General features: G+C 30.8%; 1 protein-coding gene across 4 annotated transcripts in view; it reads right to left on the reverse strand.

Annotated features, from left to right (window-relative positions):
• Positions 1-23,389, reverse strand: part of LOC115883356 (protein Tob1-like) — an 87,680-nt gene that overhangs the window by 21,539 nt on the left and 42,752 nt on the right. Inside the window, exon 1 of one of the 4 annotated variants that reach the window (XM_030901718.1) lies at positions 21,890-22,143. The exons of 1 other annotated variant lie outside the window; for it this stretch is intronic. The gene's annotated coding sequence lies outside the window, so the exon portion shown is untranslated. Of the gene's footprint in view, positions 1-13,069; positions 13,365-19,114; positions 19,236-21,889; positions 22,144-23,389 lie in introns of those variants that run through there. 2 more of the 4 variants (XM_030901720.1, XM_030901719.1) reach the window with 2 other exon arrangements.

Consider the following 23,389-nt stretch of genomic DNA (forward strand, 5'->3'; position numbering starts at 1 on the left):
AACTTTTTTCTTGGCGGTCTCTTACCGTTTTTCAGAAAAACGGAAAATTATTTCAACATCGAATTTTTCTTAATTTCTCATATTTTTAAGGTTTTCTAGCACATATTTTGTTAGGTATTCAATAAACAATGATGTTATTGCTATTTTCTGTTACTTTTTTAACCAATTCTATGCATAATAGAGGAAAATTCGCTAAAATAAATTTGGAAACAATCTGAAAATGTTGGGTTACGTGTTTCTGGCATTTAAAGCAACGTTGCCAATGCTAAACCTAAATTTAGCGTGTTTTTTTCGCTCATTCCGGGATTACGAAAGGCGGTCGCCAGAAGAACGGCTCCTTCCCATAATTGCTATTTTACCAACGAGATCTGACTATTTATAACCACGAAGTTGCATGAAAGAGTTTTGATTGCATTGGTTACAACTTTCATGCGGAGGATATTAATCTTTTGTTGTTATATGATATCAAAAAAAGATTAACCCCCTCCGCAAAGAAGTTAAAACCAATGCAATCAAATCTCTTTCGTGCAACTTCATGGTTATAAATAGTCTTTATATAACTTCTTTGCGGAGGGGGTTAATCTTTATTTGATATAATTTAACAACAAAAAATAACACCCTCCCCATGGAAGTTGTAACCAATGCAATCAAAACTCTTCCGCGTAACTTTGTGGATAGGTATAATAGGTATATTTAATAATTATTGTTGTCGATCTCATAATAGGTCTTATTGAAAATCCCTAATCACCCGAAAAAATAGAAGATATGGCAACGTTGTAAATTTTCAAATTTCTAGATTAGGTCTAGAATATATTTGTCTCTCTCATTACATAGGAGAGAGAAAAAAGGATATATCAAATGTCAAACTTCCATCTGGTCTCAATTTTCTTTGAAAGTTTTATTTCAAAAATTTTTTTTTTGAAAATTTTCTTATTTTGTTAAGAAAAGTGTTTTTCAGTAAAATTTTGGACATTTTTCTATCCCCAATCAAGTGTAGCTTTTAGATAAACTATAATATAATGAAAATATAGTGAAACTATTACTTTATAGGGCCGAAATAAAGAAAAATTCAATGTTGAAATAATTTTCCGTTTTTCTGAAAAACGGTAAGAGACCGCCAAGAAAAAAGTTCAGATTCGTAATCTACGACCTCAAAATAGTGTGTATATCAATTTTGGCGAAAATCGGGCGATTTCCAGTTTTCCCAATAATTACCTTAAGTTTAATTGTAATCATTTAGCTTTAATTATCACTAGTAATACCACTAGTGGTATACCACTCGTGTGGTATTCGGTAAGAAAATTCTACACCAAATTGTGTTTGAAAATCAAATAATTAAAATGTTTTTTTCGATTTTTGGTCGACTTGATTATTTAGTTACTATAAACTGTTGATTTCTACTGATTGTAGTACCTCAAAAGTGCCATTTTAGTACCTAAAATATTATATTCTTTCATTTTATAGTTACTTGGGCTTATTACAAGTGGTAGAAAATCATAATTTAAAAGGTTTTTCGGAACGCTGCGCTGCATGAACAGATTTACAGCGCGTCACAGTTTTGGCAGCAATTTAGACCTTTAAATTGTTGACTTCTACTCGCTGTAGTTGCACGAAAATACCATCTCAAGACACAACACAACGTATTCTTTAATTTTACATGAGTTTTGAGTAACTACAAGTGGTAGAAAATTGCTTTTTTGCATTTTTATTAACTTTTATTGGTATGGAATTCGTAACCAGCGCGCAGCGTCAGCAAGCGTCAATCATAAAAGGCTGTGATCATCGTATTTTGACAGTTCAAAATATCGAAACATTCGCGTTTTGTTGTAATAAAGAATATTGTGCAGCTTGAAAAACCAACAAAATTCTTTGTTATAAAAATGAATCGGTTTGAAAATCAAACTACATGCAAAATATGCGTGAAATTGCCTGATGTAATGATCAATCATCGTGCGATAACTTATTTACCCGCATTAATAGAGGATTGTGGCTCCTACTTGAAGAAAGAAAATTTGTTTCGAATTGTTCACGAATATTTGCATCCAAACTACTCAAAATTCAAAGTACTAAATGGAAAATTGGTGAATAAAATAGTGTCTAAATATTATATATATTTCATTAGACATAGACATTTAATTCAGTTCATTCCAAGTCCTACATTTCGCCATTTAGAAGAAAGGAGGTGTCCAAAGAATATAGAAAACATCTCAGCTTTGTAATTGAAATGTATCAAAATTATCATGTAAACAAATAAAAACCAGACTCTCAAAAAGATATTCTGTCATTATAAACGTCAAAAAATTTCCAGCTGTTGGGTGCCCACAAGGAAAAAAATGTTCACTAAAATTTATCCGTTATAATTACATTAAATATAGGATTACAGAGACCGCCACTGGTCGAGCAGCATCCAGAAAATGGTGAAAACAACGGGAGCAGTCTGGCAAGCGAGGCGAGCGGTGCGGATCAATACCAGACCTCGCCACGCCACGCAGCGCTGGATAACTGGAAACTGGGTCACTACAACGCCCCAGTTGACACATTTCGCGTGTGCCAGAAGGGTCACGAGCAGCTGGAATGCCCCATCCACAAGATGCACCGGCTCGGCTTTTGCCAGGTCCACGTTTTGCATTTTTAGTGTTTCCTAAAAATTGTTCTTTTATTAATTAATGTAATTCATTATTTTCAATTTTTGTTCTACAAAGAATACTTGTTTTAAAAAACTAAATTTCTTTATTTCGAGTCCGGTGAACTATCCAGAAAGACGATTTTAGAATTTTTCTTTCAAAAATGCGGATTATGCACCAAATTAATTAACTAAAATTAAAATTTTCACGGCGTTTTTTTGCAAAAAATAGATAAAAAATGGCACACCCGACATACGTCTTGTCATCAAAGCCAAAGAGTAGATAAGACAAGAGACGACAGTGAACAAAGAAGTCGAATTTCGCAAGAGAGACGCAGATATATTAAAATTTAAAGGTCCCGTCAAGTCCCATTTTGTCTGTTGCCAAGTATATTTCTTCGAAAAATAAACAAGATTTTCTGAAAATAAATTAATAATATAAGAAGGATATAAGTAACGTATGTTAATACGGAAATGTAAATTTTTAGTTTAGGTTGGTTTAGGTTCTTTTTTCGCAATGTACTGATAATATCAAAGAAACAGAATGACTAAAGTTGGTCGATTTCAAAGATAAACAGATAAAATCTGAAAATCTGACAACGGCGCATTTTATTTATTCGAACCTAAGATTTTAGACTTGTGTCTAGCCCTAGCAAGCAACTATTAAGCCCGACCAATCACGTTAGAGTTTTTGACAAACACAAATGAATTAACACCCTTCGAATAACCACGCTAACCAACCTGATTGGTTAAGCTTAAAAGTTGACTGCTAGGGCTAGACACTTCTAGATTTTAGGACGCTAATCAGCTGTGCTGGCTGTGCTAATCAGGCTTAAACATAAACAAATCTGATTAGTTGTTTTCTTGCATTTTTGCCTTTTTAAAGTGTGTTTTCAGAGTTTTTCGATATATTATCGTTTTGAGAATTTTTAAGGTTTAATTTTAGTATCGTTTTTATTGCGTTCTAATTTGTAATTATTGTTAAATATGAATACTGAACAGGACACGAGTAGCAGGAAAAGACGAGATGGTGGTATTGTGTGTGCTTATAAACACTGCAAAAATAGGTCTTCACTCTTTTCCAAAGGATCCTGAAAAGTATTTTTATAGAAATATACTATATAATTATGTTATTAAACTAAATGTAATCCATAGATCAAAGACATGGTTAGAAGCTTGTAATTGCGAGTATTTATTAAATAAAAATTGAGCAACTCTATTTTTTGTACATAAACTCCACATTGTGATATTACACTTGTTCAAGTCCATATGTAAAAAAAATACACGTAAATAAAACATTTCTTACAAATCGACTTGGTCACTTTCTCTTGTTTATATAATATTTAGAAAACTCATTTTTTTTTCGTTTCTATTTATCTCTTTACCCATACAATAACTATTTATAACCTATACAGGCAAATTTTAATAATAGTCTATTTCAAATTTCCCGCGAAAAAATTACGAAAATTTAAAGGGACAAGCGAGACGAGGTCACTCTCCCCACCACTCAAACATGAAATGTACCGCGCGAATTGTCGTCTCTTGTCTTATCTACTCTTTGTCAAAGCTTTACTAAACAAGACTGATGCACATCACTGCTTCTAGTTGCATAAATTTGGCGCTAAATTTAAAATTAATGTAATTCATTATTTTCAATTTTTGTTCTACAAAGAATACTTGTTTTAAAAAACTAAATTTCTTGATTTCGAGTCCGGTGAACTATCTAGAAAGACGATTTTAGAATTTTTCTTTCAAAAATGCGGATTATGCACCAAATTAATTAACTAAAATTAAAATTTTAACCGCGTTTTTTGCAAAAAATAGATCAAAAATGGCACACCCGACTGCATACGTCTTGTCATCAAAGCTTTACTAAAGACTGATGCACACCACTGCTTCTAGTTGCATAACTTTGGCGCTAAATTTAAAAATGTGACTAAACCATGTAATTATCAATTTCGCCCCAAACTACGGTACCTATTCTCTACTGTTACGTTTGTTTCTTCTTTCCAATGGAGTTTAATATTGAAAAGTACTTTATTAATAAACTGTTAAACTCGTTAGGCAGCTTAAGTAAAGATTTGCAGGTCGAATATTAAAACAGATCAATAATAAATAAACAAATCTAATCAATATTTATATTTTTATAGCTCACAAAATATTCACGATTACTTGTTGACACTGATTGACAAACAAAACCAGAAAAACCAGCCTTCTCGCGCTGGTTAGTTTGGTGACAGTTATAACCGAATTTTTCACGAACCGTGTTCCGTAATAAGAAAAAAATACACACTAAACACGTATGATTTGACATGACACAGACAGAAGAAAACGTAACGTTGACGTGCATTCCCCCAAAAAAAAGACGTAGGGTAGACATGGGATAGATTCAATAATTTGTTGTTTTATTTTACGTTGTCAATAAATGTTGGTAGTTATTAAAATTATTCTTCTAAAAATATCAATCATAATAAAAATAGATAAGTTATAATAATTATTTATTAATACAAACATCCGATACGCTACTAAAGCACGTAAGTACATGGATATCACTGCTTCCTTAATCTTTTTATTCAAAGTATTAATCAAACAGGGAAAAACAAAAAAAAACTGAAACCAAAGCAATCAAAACGATTTGATTAAATTTATTACTTTATATTATAAAGTTTTGAATTTGTTAAAGTGTAACATTATCTATCCTTAGTTCCTTCTTCCATTTCTTTTGTTTGCCTAAGTCAGATTTTTCTTTCTTCTGCATTTTGTGCAGCTTCTTTAAGTAGAGTACCTACTGTATAATCGAAAAAAAGGGAATCAACTTGACCCGGAAGCACGAAATGTTATAATTATTATTCTGCCATTCGGGATGTAGACGAATAACGAAATCGAAGATCATTATAATGGGTCCAGATGTTCTTGAGTTATAAATGATGACCTAACTGGGCTTTGTTTTATTAAGTTAGATGACTCTATTGAATGTTACAAAGTTTCATCCCTTTAAGGGGTAACATGGGAAATGAGAAATTATATGAAAATTGTTCACATCTGAGTCTAGAATCATGAAATATTAACTTATGATATGGTGAAAGTCACGGGCAAAAGCTAGTAAGTAATACATATTTAAATAAAGTATAATTTTATTTCCGTATTTATTTTAACAGTCTGCTTTTATTTTAGAACCGTTGAACCTTAGAATATTTCAAAACAGAAACAGATATGTATCATATTAAACGTACTGTCTGTGTTGTATATGTATGTATAAAACATCAATTTCTCAATAACAAGGATGGATTTCATAACAAAACAGTATTTCTTTGATAAACATAACTCCCTTTATATGGTTTAGTATTTCTTTCTATATCATTATTTCAGGATTTCTAGTTCTATATTTGTTGATTTTCTTTTGAGACATGATATTATATTTAAAATTTATGATTTGGGCATTTTTTAACCGGCCAGGACAAGACACAAAACACATTAAACGATCAAATATATTTTTCCAAAGCTCCTTGATTAAAAATTAGCGTTTTTAACATAACATTTTTTAAGTAAGAATGTCAAAAGTTGACATATGATATGTCATTCTATTCAGAGTGTCATTTTCTATTAAATATAGTAAAAAAACCGAGGTTGCCATTTAAAAATCAAAAGTTGTAGTCGTTTCCGGTGAAACAGGAAATGACCGAAAACAATTGCATACGTCAATCAATCCTAATTTATGTCAATAAATTAGGATTTGATTAATAAATTAGGGATTGATCATCCAGTAAAATTGTATCGCCGTAGAGAGTGAAAATAAAAAAATTACGGGCAAGCTGATTTTTTCAGAGTTTGTCAGCGACTGTCTTCTGAGTGTAAAATTAACAAAATCGGAAATTTTCCCCTTGCGGTTTTTGAGCAATAGGGGTGGTTTTTTTAAAACTGTACTACAACAAAATAAAAATTACAGCTGAGGGTTGGAACCCTTGGTGTTACACAGCAAAATAATTAGACGCAGATTGTACATAAGAACATTCTCTATAAGTTTGCCTAATGAATTTTTTTTATAAGTTTATTATTTCCGGACTTAGCGGCCGTTTCATGAGCCATGAGCCCTTTGGGGTGGTTTTCAAAAAGTTTGTATTACAGCAAATTGACCAGTATGAAAGTTGTTCATAATAAATGGACAAGCAACATGCATTTTTTTGTAGCTTGATTATTTTTGGAGATAGCGTCCAGTTCATCAACAAATTAGGGCAGTTTTCAATGTTACTCTTTTTTCAGCAAATTCACCCTAGAAAACTCGTTAAAAATAAGAGGTATATGTACACCTTTACCTTATGAACTATATTTTGACGACGACGACTTTACTTCATATGAAGCAACAAAAGAAACCAACAATAAATCTGAGGAGCCAACGCCAGGTCCATCAAAAGAAGACGATACAAATAAAAAAAATCATAATATTCATTCACTTGATGAATTTCATGTTTCGTTTTGGGGAAATAAATACATATCACAGAGAAGTTTGCATGTAATTTTAATATGAACACCTTTAAGTTGGTAAATTTGTAGAACTAAACAAAAATTATGAAACTACCCCAATTTGTTGATGAACTGGACGCTATCTCCAAAAATAATGAAGTTACAAAAAAAAAAATCATGAGGAAAAGTTGCTTGTCCATTTATTATGAACAACTTTCATACGGGTCAATTTGCTGTAAAACAAACTTTTTGAAAACCACCCCAAAGGGCTCATGGCTCATGAAACGGCCGCTAAGTCCGGAAATAATAAACCTATAAAAAATTCATTAGGCGAACTTATAGAGAATGTTCTTCTGTACAATTTGCGTCTAATTATTTTGTTGTAGTACAGTTTAAAAAAAAAACACCCCTATTGCTCAAAAACTCAGAAGACAATCGCTGACAAACTGAAAAAATCAGCTTGCCCGTAATTTTTTATTTTCAAATAACAATTTTATTGGACTAATATTAACATAGCAAATCTCGTTTTTTTATCTGAAAAAACAAAAAAAAGTTATAGGGGTGAGCCACTTCTGAGACGCACCCGGTATATGTATCTTATAGATTTTACAGTCTCTTGAAGATCTACATTGCGTCATTTTGACGTATATGTTTGAACGTTATCAATAAATGATCAGTATTATCTTGAATCCTATACGAATTAAACGAGGATAAATTGAGCAAATAATTAAATAAGATAACGTATACCATGGAATGTTACCTGTACAGGTTAAAAAATAAATATCATCATTGTTGGTTAATTATACAGTACGACCCAACAAAATCTACGTCATGACAAACACAGAGGTAACATTTCAATGCACAGAGTTTATGCGTTTTTACTTTAGAAAACTCCAGATTAATCTTCCAGTGTGTATTCCAGATTTTAATTTATGCATAGACTGAGCATTAGACAGTATCTAAATTCATCACTATCTGTATCTCGGGACAATAGAAGTTATAACCAAATCACAAATTACCTATAACAGATGCGAAAGAAAGCGACTGCATCGGAAACCGCTCGGCAAACCCGACACGCCTATTGAGTGGTGTAAATACACCAGTCGTTTAGTCCGGAAACCTATGCTGTGTCGTATTCGCTTGCTGGAATGACAGTGCGTGGTTATATGTTTCTTTTTAAAAACGGGTGTAGGATTTTTGTTGAACTTTTGAACTGTTATTTCTAAGTTTTGGTAATTTGTATATCTTATTTAAAATGGTATACAAATGTGTTTATTTATAAGGAAAAAAAGATATTTATAGTATAAAAAATTAATTTATTTAACAAAATTTAATTAAAAATGTGACAAAATAGTTACCTTTCTATTGGTTCTATCGGACTTTTTTCGACTATATAAATCTTTATTTGTAAACTTTAATACATCAAATATTTTCAATCTAATAAATCATTTAATGATGTAAATAAGAGGAAATTTCTCACATGGGTGGTCAAATTCTATAGTTTTCATTATATCAAACAGCCTCTGAATGTTTTCTTCAGTGCAAAACTCATCAAAATTTAATATAAATAATTTTTCCAGCCTGTAAATAAAATGAACAAATTTTTCCACTTTCATGATCAAAGGCTTTTAAATGGGTAAATAATTTCGAGTTATCCAGAGATTCGGATTCTTTTGCAAATTTTAGACAAATATCACATTGATGTATTTGAAGACCCTTTTTAATGATGTAGTCAAACATAATTAAAGGCATTTTGAGTTGAAAACATTTCTCAGAGGCTGTTTGATATAATGAAAACTATAAAATTTGACCACCCATGTGAGAAATTTCCTCTTATTTACATCATTAAATTATTTATTAGATTGAAAATATTTTATGCATTAAAGTTTACAAAAAATAAAGATTTATATAGTCGAAAAAAGTCCGATAGAACCAATAGAAAAGTAACTATTTTGTCACATCTTTAATTAAATTTTGTTAAATAAATTAATTTTTTATACTATAAATATCTTTTTTTTCCTAATCTCCGACGAACTGGTATAATATGACGAGCAATCTATTAAATTACTGTGAGATTATATGCCTCGATAACATATTGGTGCAGATTATTTTCACCCAAACTATACATTGATGCGGATTGTCTATGAACTCTTTCTGAAGGTCACAGAAACCTGAACGCGTAATGCGGTGTTCTTTCGCATCTGTTATAGGTAATTTGTAACCAAATATCATCACTTTTTTATAAAAAAAAACTCCATTTTTTTATTCTTAAACAAATTCTAATAAACAATCAATTAGGCCTATATCGTTAAATGAAACATTATGCAAAACAAACAGCGTTGTTCAGCAAAGATTTTAAATGGAGGAAATCAATCGATAGACGCCTATGAAATTTTATTAATCCGTGCTAAAATTAGAGAGACTGCGGGATTAGGGAATCCCTATACATTGGCTTATTGAATCTACACTGTTTAAACTTTATGATTACGTAAATATTTCCTTTGATAGAAAGAAGAAACAAGATATTTCTGTCTACAGAAGAAATATGTTTATTACAAGAAAATATGTTTATTTCTTACTGAATGAATATAAGTTTATATCGTATTATATCGTCTCCTTTACGCTAACATATACAGGGTGTCCCAGAAATAAGTGCAGGTATTTTAACTGGTAGAATAGTTCAACCCCACAAACACGCCTATGAGGTTTTTTTCGCAAAAAAAAATTTGAAAATTCGAAATTTTTTGAAATTTTTTTGTTTTTGGATTTTTTTTTAGGTTTTAGTTAAAAACCATAATGTCTTGATAATATGGCAACATATGCAGGTATTAGATTAAATTTAGAAGAAAGAAAATCCAGAAGAAATCCGGTGGTTCTCAAAATTTCAGTCAAAAATCATTATTTTTTGGAAATTTTAAAAGTAAAATAACTCCGTTATTTTGGGCTTATTTGAAAAACAATAAAGAGAAAATATGTTTCTTTTATCGAGATCTACCACACCTTAAAATAGTTGCACTTATTTTTGGGACACCCTGTATAGAGTTGGGACTCCCTTGGGACATTATTAACAGGAAATAAGATGTCATAATTCCCTCTATCTTTTATAAGTAACAACCATGAAATACAATATAAATTTTGAGTAATAACTACCCTAATGATTTATTTACGTCATTAATGTCACATATAATAAATTTACAAGAGAACAGTTTCATCAACATCCCCTGCTGCATTATTTTTCTGTCTCAACCACTGAAGGTATTTTTTATATTCCTTTTGGTAAATGGATTCACTTTTAGGTGGAAATAAAGCTTGTCTTGCTTCTTCAGTTTTTTTTTAATATTTTCTCCATTTTAATGGAAACGTACTCGAACGAGTGCCATATTCGTGCGAAAGGTGTAACAAATATACCGGAAGATTAATCAATGCAATATTTGTGTCATTTTAAATACGACAAAATGTACTAAATTCAGAGTAAGAAATAAAATTATCTGTGTACCACGGGAATTATAGAATGTATGTATGAACCTCGGGCAGTTATTGTCTCTCGGCCATAAACAAACTATCGAGGAAAGTATACACCTTGAGGTGAACAAAAAAAAGTGGTTTTTAAATTCCTTATTTTGGTAAACCATTCCACAGCTTGTTTCCAATTTTCATCAAAAATTTTACAAAAAATTACTTTTTTTTAGTTTTCTGTTTTTCAGATTTTTTTTTTCAAGATATTTATTCTTGCTTTGTATTATACAGGGTGTCCCAGAAATAAGTGCAAGTATTTTAAGGGGTGGCAGATCTCGATAAAAGAAACATATTTTCTCTTTGTCGTTTTTCAAATAACTCCAAAATAACGGAGTTAGTTTACTTTTAAAATTTCAAAAAAATAATGATTTTTTGTTAAAGTTTTGAGAACCACTGAATCTTTTCTGGATTTTCTTTCTTGTAAATTTAATCTAATACCTATGTTGCCATATTATCAAGAAACTATGTTTTTTAACTAAAAACAAAAAAATTTTTTCAAAAAATTTCGGATTTTCAAATTTTTTTTTTCGCGAAAAAAACCTCATAGGCACTTATTTCTGGGACACCCTGTATACTTATATAATCTATAATCTAAAAATCAGATACGGTTTTACATTAACTAATCTAGTTTGTTAATAATGCAAATAGACATTTTTTACAAAAAAAATGGCATTGTGTAAACAAAAACTTAATTAAAACCAATTGCAAAAAAATGGTAATTACAAAAAAAAAATGTTACAGTTACCGATTATGAAAAATTTAACTCAGTATTTAACTAAGCTAATCAATTTTTTTGGTATCTAATTGAGGAATAAATTAATCAAATATTTAGTCCTTGATGTTTTGTCTATGTCATGCTTTAATTCGAAAATTCTAGAAAACATAACCTCAAAAAAAATACGTATAATTTTTGTTTTCGCTATTTTCAGTTGTTATTGTTTATTAAAAGTTTGTTATTGAATTAATTGTTATTTTCTAAAAAGAAAAAGATTTGATATTGATTATTTTTTTATTTTTAATTGTTTTTTTCAAAATCTTTACTGAAATTATATTAAATAATTTTGTGTCTTTCAACAAAAACTCAAACATCCAAAAAATGTTATTACAATAATAATAATAATAACAGAATAACTACTAAAATACTGAAAAAATTCGCGGAAAAAAATTAAACAGAAAATTATTTTTTAAATAAATTAGATTTAGAAAAGAAATATTATTACAATGAAGAAAAATAATAAAAATTAAAAGCAAACCTAAAATATACATAAAAATAGTTTGGTTAAATAAATGTGTCAGACTTTAATTTGAAATTACTAATACAATTTCTAACAAAGCAAGCTTAATTATTTTTTTATTGCGCTATAAACCTACGTTGAAATTTGTTTGAAAATTTGTGAAACATTATTAAATTTTGTATAATAATGTATTGAAAGCGATAAAGGATTGTAATCATTGATATTTGAACAAATTAATAATAACCTTCAATCCGTCTGTCACAGTACATCCAAGATTATAATTTACTTATAAGATGTGTCACATTATTTGTAATACCACAAAACAATAAAGTAATATATGTACAATAAATAATTTTGGATGATAAGTATTAAATAAACATTCGTTTCTTTATTAAGCTTTTCATTAATAATATTTTTTGTATTTTGTCATAGTATACATATAAAAAAATCATAGACTTGATTTTGGGATCGAAATATACCACTCCAAAAAATATGTGTAGGTACTTATTTAAGACTCATCCTGTATATTATTTGGTATAATTAAAGAATCGCAGTGTAATTTGTGTATTACTTTACAAAAAAGGTCAAAATTTGGATCAAAAATGTTAAAGCTCTAAAATTTAAAAAAAATACCTTGTTGCCAAAATATTTTTTGAAAAAAACTTAATATAATGAAGGATTTATACTAAATTACAGATAACTTAACAAAAAAATCACAAAAAAAATGTTTCTATTATTTTCTAAAAAAATATCTTTTCTCTCTCAAAGTTTATAACATAAATCACTTTATACAGGGTGAGTCTTAAATAAGCACACATATTTTCACAGGGCTTGTAGACCTCGATAAAAGAAACATACCTATTTTCTCTTTGCTGTTTTTCAAATTACTACAAAATTTCGAAAAAATTATCTTTTGCTAACATTTTGAGAACCACCGGATTTTTATGGGGTTTCTTTCCTCTAAATTTAATCTATTACCTATGTTGCCATATTATCAAGATATTATGATTTTTAACTGAAAATTTTCGAAATTTTTTTTTGAAAAATACAAAATTTTGAAAAAAAAAATCGGCAAAAAGAATGTGTAAATACTTATTTAAAACTCGCCCTGTATATTATTTGGTATAATTAAAAAATCGAAGTGTAATAAAAGAATATTACTTTACAAAAAAATCCAAAATTTGAATAAAAAATGTTAAGCTCTAAAATCACAGCTAAAATTTAAAAAAATTACCTGTTTTCTTTTTAAAAAGTCGTACAAAAAATCACTTAATACTTTAAAGGAATTATTATATCATTTGGTACGAGTAAATCAGTCGAAATCACAGACAAAATTAACACAGAAGACTCACACTAAAAAAACTTTCAAGTCTCAAGCCTCGAAATACGTCTACGACGTTTGTTTCGTCGCGCACTGTTCCGAACAGATTCCGTATCGCTACTGAACTGAGCTTGATGCCCGATCGGGACGCGATATTTTAAACGCCGCGAACCTTGGGACGAGTTACGTGGTTATTTTTACTGGCGTGGACTGCGCTAACCACGCTCGGGAGGGTCACGAGAAGGACCGTGACGTTGGGACGGTGTCAAATGATCATCTCACAGTGGAAATAGCCGATCCGAGGAGATTTTACGGTTCCTGCATCGTAAAATTGACTTTTTCTGATGAATTTTGTGTTAAAGTTACATTTGGAGGCTTTGGATAGTGTCAAATGATCATCTGACGCTGGAATTAGCTGATAGAAGGCTATTTTACAGTTCCTGCATCGTAAATTTGACTTTTTCTAACTTATTTTGTGTTAAAGTTACATTTGAAGACTTTGGATAGTATCAAATGATCATCTGATAGTGGAATTAGCTGATAGAAGGAGATTTTACAGTCCCTGCATCGTAAATTTGACTTTTTCTAACATATTTTGTGTTGAAGTTACATTTGGAGACTTTGGATAGTGTCAAATGATCATCTGATAGTGGAATTAGCTGATAGAAGAAGATTTTACAGTTCCTGTATCGTAAATTTGACTTTTTCTAATTTATTTTGTGTTAAAGTTATATTTGGAGACTTTGGATAGTGTCAAATGATCATCTGACGGTGGAATTAGCTGATAGAAGGAGATTTTACAGTCCCTGCATCGTAAATTTCACTTTTTCTAACATATTTTGTGTTAAAGTTACATTTGGAGACTTTGGATAGTGTCAAATGATCATCTGATAGTGGAATTAGCTGATAGAAGGAGATTTTACAGTCCCTGCATCGTAAATTTGACTTTTTCTAACATATTTTGTGTTGAAGTTACATTTGGAGACTTTGGATAGTGTCAAATGATCATCTGATAGTGGAATTAGCTGATAGAAGGAGATTTTACAGTTCCTGTATCGTAAATTTGACTTTTTCTAATTTATTTTGTGTTAAAGTTACATTTGGAGACTTTGGATAGTGTCAAATGATCATCTGATAGTGGAATTAGAGGATTGAAAGAGTTCTTACAGTTCCTGTATCATAAATTTGATTTTTTTCTAACATGTTTCATGTTAAAGTAACTTCAGGAGCTTTTGTGCAGTATCAAATGATTATCTAACAGTGGAATAAACTAATTGAAACGAGATTTTAGAGTTCCTGCATCATAATTTTGGCCTTTTCTATTGAATTTTTTGTTACAGTTACATTAAGAGTATCTGGTTGGTGTCAAATAATCATCTGACCATGGAATTAGATGATCCAAAAAGATTTTACAGTTCCTGCATCATAAATTTCAATTTTTCTAATATACTTAGTGTCAAACTAACATTTGGAGCATTTGGTCGGTGGAATCAGTTGATTGAACAAGATTTTACGATTCCTGCATCACATTTTTCACGTTTTCTGACGAATTTGGTGTTAAAGTAACATTTGGAGCCTTTGGTTTAGGTGCCAAATGATCACCCGATAGTGGAATTCGTCGATGTAAGAAGATTTTACAGTTTCTGCATCGTAAATTTGACTTTTCCTGATGAGTTTTATGTTAAAGTTACATTTGAAGTCTTTGGATGGTGTCATATAATCATCTGACTGTGGAATTAGCTAATCGAAAGAGATTTTTTAGAACCTGCATCAAAAATTGCACTTTTTCCAACATATTTAGTCTTGATGCCCGATCGGGACGCGATATTTTAAACGCCGACTATAGTATCATGTCGAGTCTTTGGATGGTATCAAATGATCATCTGACAGTAGAATTAGTCGCTAGAACTAAATTTTAGAGCTCCTACATCGTAATTTTGAATTTTGCTCAAGAATTTTATGTTGAAGTACCATGAAGAGCATTTGGCCGGTATCAAATAATCATCTAAAAATGTAATTAGCTTATCCAAGGAGATTTTGCAGTTCCTGCATGCTAAATTTCAGTTTTCTTAATATATTTTGTTTAAAGTATCATTTGGAGACTTTGGACGGTGTCATTTGACAATGGAATTAGCTGATTGAACGAGATTTCAAAGTTCTTGCATAATAATTTTGCCTTTTTCTATTGTATTTTGTGTTGGGTAGGGTACCAATGGAAACGTTTGGTCCAAGTATAAATAACTATAATTGCATTTATTATTAAATAACTATATTGCAATATTTATTTTACTTTAAAGTAATACTAGAAGCATCTCTTGTGAATGTCGAATGATCATATGACAGTAGAATTAACCAGTCGAAAAAGATTTTACAGTTCCTGCGTCATCAGTTTCAGTTTTTCTAGCGAATTTGATGTTAAATTAACCTTAGGGAAATTTTAATGGCAACTTTTTCATTTGTCAATTACTCTTCAACTCAAACTTTACCGTTGTGAGACCCATATAATATCCATAAAATTACATCAGTGTTACACTAACATTATCTAATTGATTGTAATTTCTCAATAAAAAAAACAGAATAAATTACGATCTAGTAGCAAGCTGGGCTAGAAAGTTTAATTTATTTTGACACTTTTTGAAAAAATGATTATTTATGACCAAAAATATACTAGTATTTAATTGTTTACATCAATCAAATTGACGAAAATAGACTTTAGACCGCATTTTGTTGCTAAACATGTTAAAATCATTTTTAATGGGACATTTTAATCATATATTCCAATTGCTCCGATATATTAACATAATATTATGCATATCGCATATAAAGATTATATTTTTTTGAAAACTTTATTAACTAATTAAGTGTTGGTAAATTTACGTCAGCAATGTAAAATTACGTCAGAAGTGATAAGAAAAACGAATATTATAAGTTAAACATTTGAGGGTCTAGTTATGATTGTATTTCTGCCACAAAAACACGTATTTTTATGAATTATTCGATAGAAAATTTATTGGATCAATATTAAATGTTATTTAGAACTTTATCTGCTTGTTTCAATTAAAGAATTTGAAGTATATATTTTTTGTTCGACGATTAAGAGATTAGAACAACAAACTAATCATATTCCACATTTATTTTGATAAAATTATTTATTGTTTTTATCAAAAATTGTTATCGTTGTCTTAGTTTTTTATTATTTGTCGCATCAAAAAAAAAGTTAGTCTTTAGAATGCCACTTTATCTAAAGAAAACATTTGATCAATGTGTACTACCAGTCATGACCTATACAGGGTAAGTCAACGATAGAGTAAAGTCCATTATCTCATTTGTTTCGAGATTTACAAAAAAAAATTAAATATAAAAGTTGTAGGGAAGGTTAAGATACACATTTTAAAATTATTATAGAGTATACAAGGTGCTTCAAAAAAGTGTGGCGGATATAACATATGTTTTTTTTAAATGCGACACCCTATTTTTTATTTTATTTTTAGATTCTGCGTAAAATTCCATAACTTTTTTATATATAATGTTATATACGTAAAATTAATAGTTTCTGTAGTATTTAAATTTGTTTAAACAAATGTTAGATTGCAGTGTGATAAAAAATTGTCAGTAATGGCATTGTTTCTGAAGTTGGAGAACCAAAATTTGGTAGGAGAATTTAATAGCGATATAGAAAAAGACGTATGTAAAGATATTTTGTTAGATGCTACAGGGTGTTCAAAATATATTTATGAATTTCAACTACTTAAAATTAAAAAATCTCAAATTTTTTAGATGGGACACCTTATATATTATCATTTTTTCTGATAGATTTTACAAAACTCTTCAACTTTTATTAAGTATGTCATATACCTATTCTTAATAGTTTGCGATTTACTCCAATTTTTTCTATTTTACCCATATTTTTAATACAGTTACCCTATAAAATCATACTTGCCATGACAAAACAATTTATGACTTATCTTGAACAAGTAGCTAAATAATTAGTTACAATTGCTGGTATTAGTTAAAGTTAATTAACTTTACTCAAATAAACTAAAACCGTAGTCGTGAATTTCTTGGTGTATTTCCATATTATAAAAGATGACACTTTCTCTCAGGGCGAATACCCACAGATTAAGGTAACTCTAGATTACCTAATTGTTCACGACTACTCATATAGGAATTTTCTTTTACAAAGAGGACACTCGGATTTTCCGTCGCGCGTCGGGGCGAATAGCCACAGATTAAGGTAATACTATATTATCTAATTGTTGAAGACTACTAATATAGGAATTTTTTTCGACATACAGTAAAGATTTTTTCTCGTAGTAATTCTAGTTTATAATTCATTTGGTAAAGCCAATATTACTACTGCCGTGAAACCGTCCCATTACACACTGAAGATATTTTCTAGATAATCTACATCTATTCTTATACTACTTAGCAAAGCCCTATATAATATATAGTACCCTTAGTACTGGACCAAAAAATATGTTTTTCTTGGCTTGTTCGTGTATATCAGTCAAATTGACTAATTCATTTCAGGATAATCTGCAACTATATATCTCTACAATTTATACTTATTACAACATATTAAACTAAAATTCAAATTTTGTTCTTAACTTGCTTAACAGACAACAAATTTTGCGTAATTGTAATAAAAATATGGGCAAAAATAGAAAAAAATTGGAATAAATCGCAAACTATTAAAAATAGGTATATGACATAGTTAACAAAAGTTGAAGAGTTTTGTAAAATCTATCAGAAAAAATGATAATATATAGGGTGTACCGTTTAAAAAATTTGAAATTTCTCAATTTTAAGTAGTCGAAATTCATAAATATATTTTGAACACCCTGTAGCATCTAACAAAATATCTTTACATACGTCTTTTTCTATATCGCTATTAAATTCTCCTACCAAATTTTGGTTCTCCAACTTCAGAAACAATGCCATTACTGACAATTTTTTATCACACTGCAATCTAACATTTGTTTAAACAAATTTAAATACTACAGAAACTATTAATTTTAGGTATATAACATTATAATACAAAAAAAGTTATGGAATTTTACGCAGAATCTAAAAATAAAATAAAAAATAGGGTATTCCATTTAAAAAAACATATGTTATATTCGTCACACTTTTTTGAAGCACCCTGTATACTCTACAATAATTTTAAAATGTGTATCCTAACCGTCCCTATAACTTTTATATTCAAATTTTTTTTGTAAACCTCGAAACAAATGAGATAATGGACTTTACTCTATCGTTGACTCACCCTGTACATGTGAAACCGGGACACTTCATTATAAGGAAAGTGCAGCTCGCACAACGCTCAATGAAACGTAATATGCTGGGAATAACCAAGAAAGGCCGTAAAAGAATAGAGTGGACATGACAAAAGACCCAAGGAATAGATGTCATCCACAGAATCAAATCCTTCAAATGGCAGTAGACAGGACACCTGGCAAGAACGACGGACAACAGATGGATCAGAAAAATTACTGCATGTTACCCACGAGGAATTAATAGACCTAGAAGACCAGACCTGAGATGGGACCATATACTATTAGGAAATTAGCAGGGATGACCAGCACCAGCATAGCCAGCTATACACAACAATGTGTCCAATTACAAGAAGATTATCGAGATATACGTAAGGAAGGCTTCAACATGACTGGAAATAGTTGAATAAGCTAGAAAAGATGATGATGAAGTAGTATCTTACTATAAAGATTTTTATTTTAGGTTTCCCTTAACTTTTAAAGTACTTACTAAATAATAGTAAAAACTTTCTCTGTGGTTTGGTATGTTAAGTAAGCCTCAACAAAAAAAACCTATAACGGAAGTGTATGACAACATAATAGTTCCACTAAAACTAAGCGTGAAATATAATAAAATAAGAAAATAACCAGACAGTCGAGATAAATTTTGATTCTCAAAAAATTATTTAAAAAAAAATTAACTTACTTCCGAAAATGTCTCTTTTCTTTTCTCTAATCGACCACGCTTTTCAACTGATGTTCCTAATGCGTAAGTATTACACGGTACTAAATAATTCGGTTGATTATGAAACATTGTTTAAGATGCGAAACCTTGGAAACAATAAAAAAGATCGCAAAAATAAAGAGAGACTGATTATCTATATTGATAATGCTTTTGTATGCCGTGACGTGATCGCAATTGAACAATCTCATGCCTCTAGAAATTTCTTTACACATTTTTCTTTACTTATATCTTTTCACATTAAACGTTTTTTCTTTATATTATCTCATTTTTAATAGTACTTTTATACATGGAATTTATTAATTAAATTTATTTGATCAGATATCTTTTAGTAGGGGTCCCCAAGTGCGGTAGAATAACATAAGGGGGATAAAGTGGTAGATAGCAAAAAGACAAAACAACTACTAGAGCAAAAAAGCACCTAGACGAATAATTGTTGGTATCGTCTCTGGAAACTACCCCACCGGGGGTTAACCTCCTGAGATGGAAGATTTCCAACGACGACTATTGCAGAGAATGCGGGGAGGAAGAAGAAACCATCGAGCACCTTCGTGTCACTGTCTGGCACTGGAAAACCGACGCTATAAAACTTTAGGGCAGGGTTTTTTGGAGGGACTAGAGGAAGCAGCAGAAGCCAACATCACAGGGATATCGGGAACTTTGCAAAGAGCTGGAAGTGCTTTAACTCAAAGAAAGAATGAGAGGAAGGTTTGGTACAGTAATAACAGGAGAACAACAAGATCTAATACTAGAAGAAGGGAAGAAAATTAAGTGGTGCACAAAATACAAATATTTGGGTATGCAAATCACAAATGATGGACAGTTGGATACAGCAATTAAAGAACGAAACCAACTTGGAAGGAATGCTATCACGGTATTAAATGGAATACTGTGGGACAGAAGCATAAACAATAGGAACAAAACACTAATATATAAAACCATCATCAAGAGTATAACCACGTACAGCTGTGAAGTGTGGCCAATTAAGGAAACAACAAAACGAATGCTGGGCTTCCAGCATTCGTTTGGTAAAAATGCTGGGCTTCCAGCATTCGCACAGAGATGGATTTTTGGAGAAGATCAGCAGGCAAATCAAGACTCGAACGAATAACTAATGAACGCATAAGAGAGAGTATGGAAGTTAAACATACAATAGTGGACAAGATAAAGGACAGTCAACTGATATGGTACGGGCATGTCCAAAGAATGTCAGAAATAAGAATCCCAAAGCTAATTGTAAAGTGGAAACCTGCAGGAAGAAGAAAATCGGGTAGAGCGAGAAGAAGTTGGCAGGAAGAGATTGACACGTTTATTGAGGAAAGATCTCTCGGAGACGGTGCATGGAGAGACAGACAGGCATGGAGAGATGGCATCGGAAGACGTAGAACGTTTTAAACCGATTAATATACATAATACAGGAGTATCGCCAAGTAAGGAATCAAACAGTCTGTTTAGAAGAAATCAACCGATTTCTTCTAAACGAAAGTAGCTCTGGGTCCGAATTCTGGAACTTTGACATAAAAACGTTACGCTTTCAAAGCGGTAAGCGAAAGTATTCGATTAGCGGAACACCAAGCAGTCGATTTTGGTATTCTCGTTGCCGTGCGAATCGTTTTCTGGATACGCGTTGAGCACATGTCGGCAGCAACGCAGTTTCTCAGGTATCTAATAGTCAAGTGTGGATAAAACAATGAAAAATGTCAATCTTACGTGAATTTCATAACCTATTGTTGAATTATGTCAACCTACTTTTCTATGGATATGTCATTATTCTTATTATACGAGGGAAATGTTGAAGAACCTTCTAAGCTTTTTCGACGTTTTAAACAATATTTATAGCTGCCAAGTCGGGAATTATTAATTACTTTATTAAGGAATTTATAGAAGAAGAAGTAGTTTTCACTAAAGAGCAAGATCACGCAAAAAATCGCAGTTTTTTTCTATTTTTACTGACAGTTCAACAAGCAAAACAATCCTTTAAGGTAGCCGTTTTCGAATCGCTTAGCGCAATCAGTAAAGACGCTAAGCGCGCCCAAATCGGTAGTTAAGTAGTTAAGCGAAAATTAACGTCATATACGCTGAGCGTCTAAAAGCGTTTAGCGTTTTCTAAGTTACAGAATACGAGTACGGGCCCTGCTGGTTTTCAATTAGAATGTATTTGTAATATCATCAGAAAAAAAGAACTTTGATCATTTTTTCCATAGTAACTGTTAAAATTGCCTTATATCTATCAAAAATAGTAGATAAAATAGTATTTTACCCGCAAGGGTAGATTAAATGATACTTTAACAGCGAGGATAGGTTAAAAACTTTATTTCTTCTCGCACGTTTTTTAATAGCTTCTATTTTTGAATTCCTTTTCATAAGTTATTCGGGATTTAAATGGAAGTAGTTTGGATAATATCGCGTTTGTCGCCTCAGCCTGAATATCTGTTGGTAATCTACTTATTTAGTTTTGAGCCATTTCTGGATCAGCAATCGACACGAAAGAGAATAAAAAAATGTTGACTCAAAACTGGCAACTAAAGAGACAGCTTTATTTATTTGTCAAATTACATAGAAACCAACGCCAACCCAGCACAATATTTTTTCTACTCGTAATAAATCTGAAATAATAATTTCTGCATAGTTTTTAAAACGTAACTACACGACGATAAAATTGCATTATCGTCTTGTATGAAAAATAACTATTTTTTTTCTGAAAAAAAAAACAAATTTTTGGAAAACTTACACACTTACCAGCTTAAAATTTACCCAAATTTCGTTGACAAAATAAAGAAAATTTCCCACTACACTTTCACAAACTTTTCTAAACCTCTGAACACAATATTAATTTAAAATATACTTCGAAAAATTTCGAATTAATAATTCACTCAAAAATCAACGCACAACAGTCCAAAATATTACTTTTCCAACTTTCTTTTTCTTATTTAACCAAATTAGTGAAACCAAATCCAGACCAGTGGTCTTTCTCCCGACGCGTCCAACTGAAAAGTGACCATTCCACCGTCAGAATAGCCATTTTAAATCTGGACACGACGTCGCATGAATCATTTACTGAATGTTGCCGCGGAATCATTGCCAAGAAATTTGCCATTTTTCCCTATTAGTTTTTATTTGGCAAATAACCGTACCTGTCTGGGCCTAATGATGACAGAGAACACCAGAAAAATAGAATTTTTTACGGTTATTTTTTTGTTGACATATTTTCATTTTCTTTGAGAAATAACACAGAAAATATTTTTTTAGCTTCGTGTTTTTTGTGTCGTTATTTTTGTTTTTGACTCAGATCAATACACAGTGTGATTCAAAAATAATGTTAATAAGTTTCTTATAAACTTTAGTATTTCGAGGGGTTGTTTTTTTACCTTATATTTAAAACACCCTGTGCAATAATTTCGTTCGAAAATTTTCCTAAAATATAATTTTACGGTTAGAATGATGACGCCTGAGCATTTTGTTTTTTGATTCACGTCAATACAAGCTTTGATTAATTTTTTAGAGCGAAATGAACCGATCACGATCAATTTGCAATTTTTTCAATTATCATTACTTTCTGATGTAATTTGATTTTCAAGATGGTTTTTGGTGACTATTGTCGTAACGTCATATTATACCTGCATTGAATACTCTATACTAAATTTAAAAAAAAAATGAAAACTAACGATAAAGTCCTGGTTTTAATAAACATTAATAACAATTACAGAACCAACGATATTTAAGAAACATCTGTATTACTCAAGTATACAAACAGAAAAAAAATTGTAAAAAATACCATAACGCTTTCTATTGCCTCCCTTGGATGTTATAACTGCCTGTAAATGTTCGTTCATACTGCCATTGATGCTGCATATATCATATTGCGTTATGTTTTCCCATTTTTCTTTAAGGACCAAGCGATGTTCATTTAATGAAACTGGTATCGCTTCGCGACCTCTAACCGACCTGCCAAGCATTTCCCAAACGTTGAACCTGATGGGCAGCTCATAATAGTCCGGGTGTTGCATCGTCGAACGGGACATAGGAAATCCCATGTAAATTTTAATGGGGTCAATGATTGGCTTCCCTAATTATTTTAGAGAATAATTCTATTTAGGTTTATTGAAGAGCACTAAAACCCACATTCAAAAGAATAACTTTAGATATTTTTGATTAGCCCGTTTACGAGTTATCGCCGATTTCTTTTTAAATATTTCTCCTTTCTTATGGCCCTGTATTTACTTATGAGCACAAGTCAAG

The sequence above is a fragment of the Sitophilus oryzae genome, unplaced genomic scaffold, assembly GCF_002938485.1.
Source record: "Sitophilus oryzae breed Bouriz unplaced genomic scaffold, Soryzae_2.0 scaffold_1870_pilon_pilon, whole genome shotgun sequence".
NCBI classification, from domain to species: Eukaryota; Metazoa; Arthropoda; class Insecta; order Coleoptera; family Curculionidae; genus Sitophilus; species Sitophilus oryzae.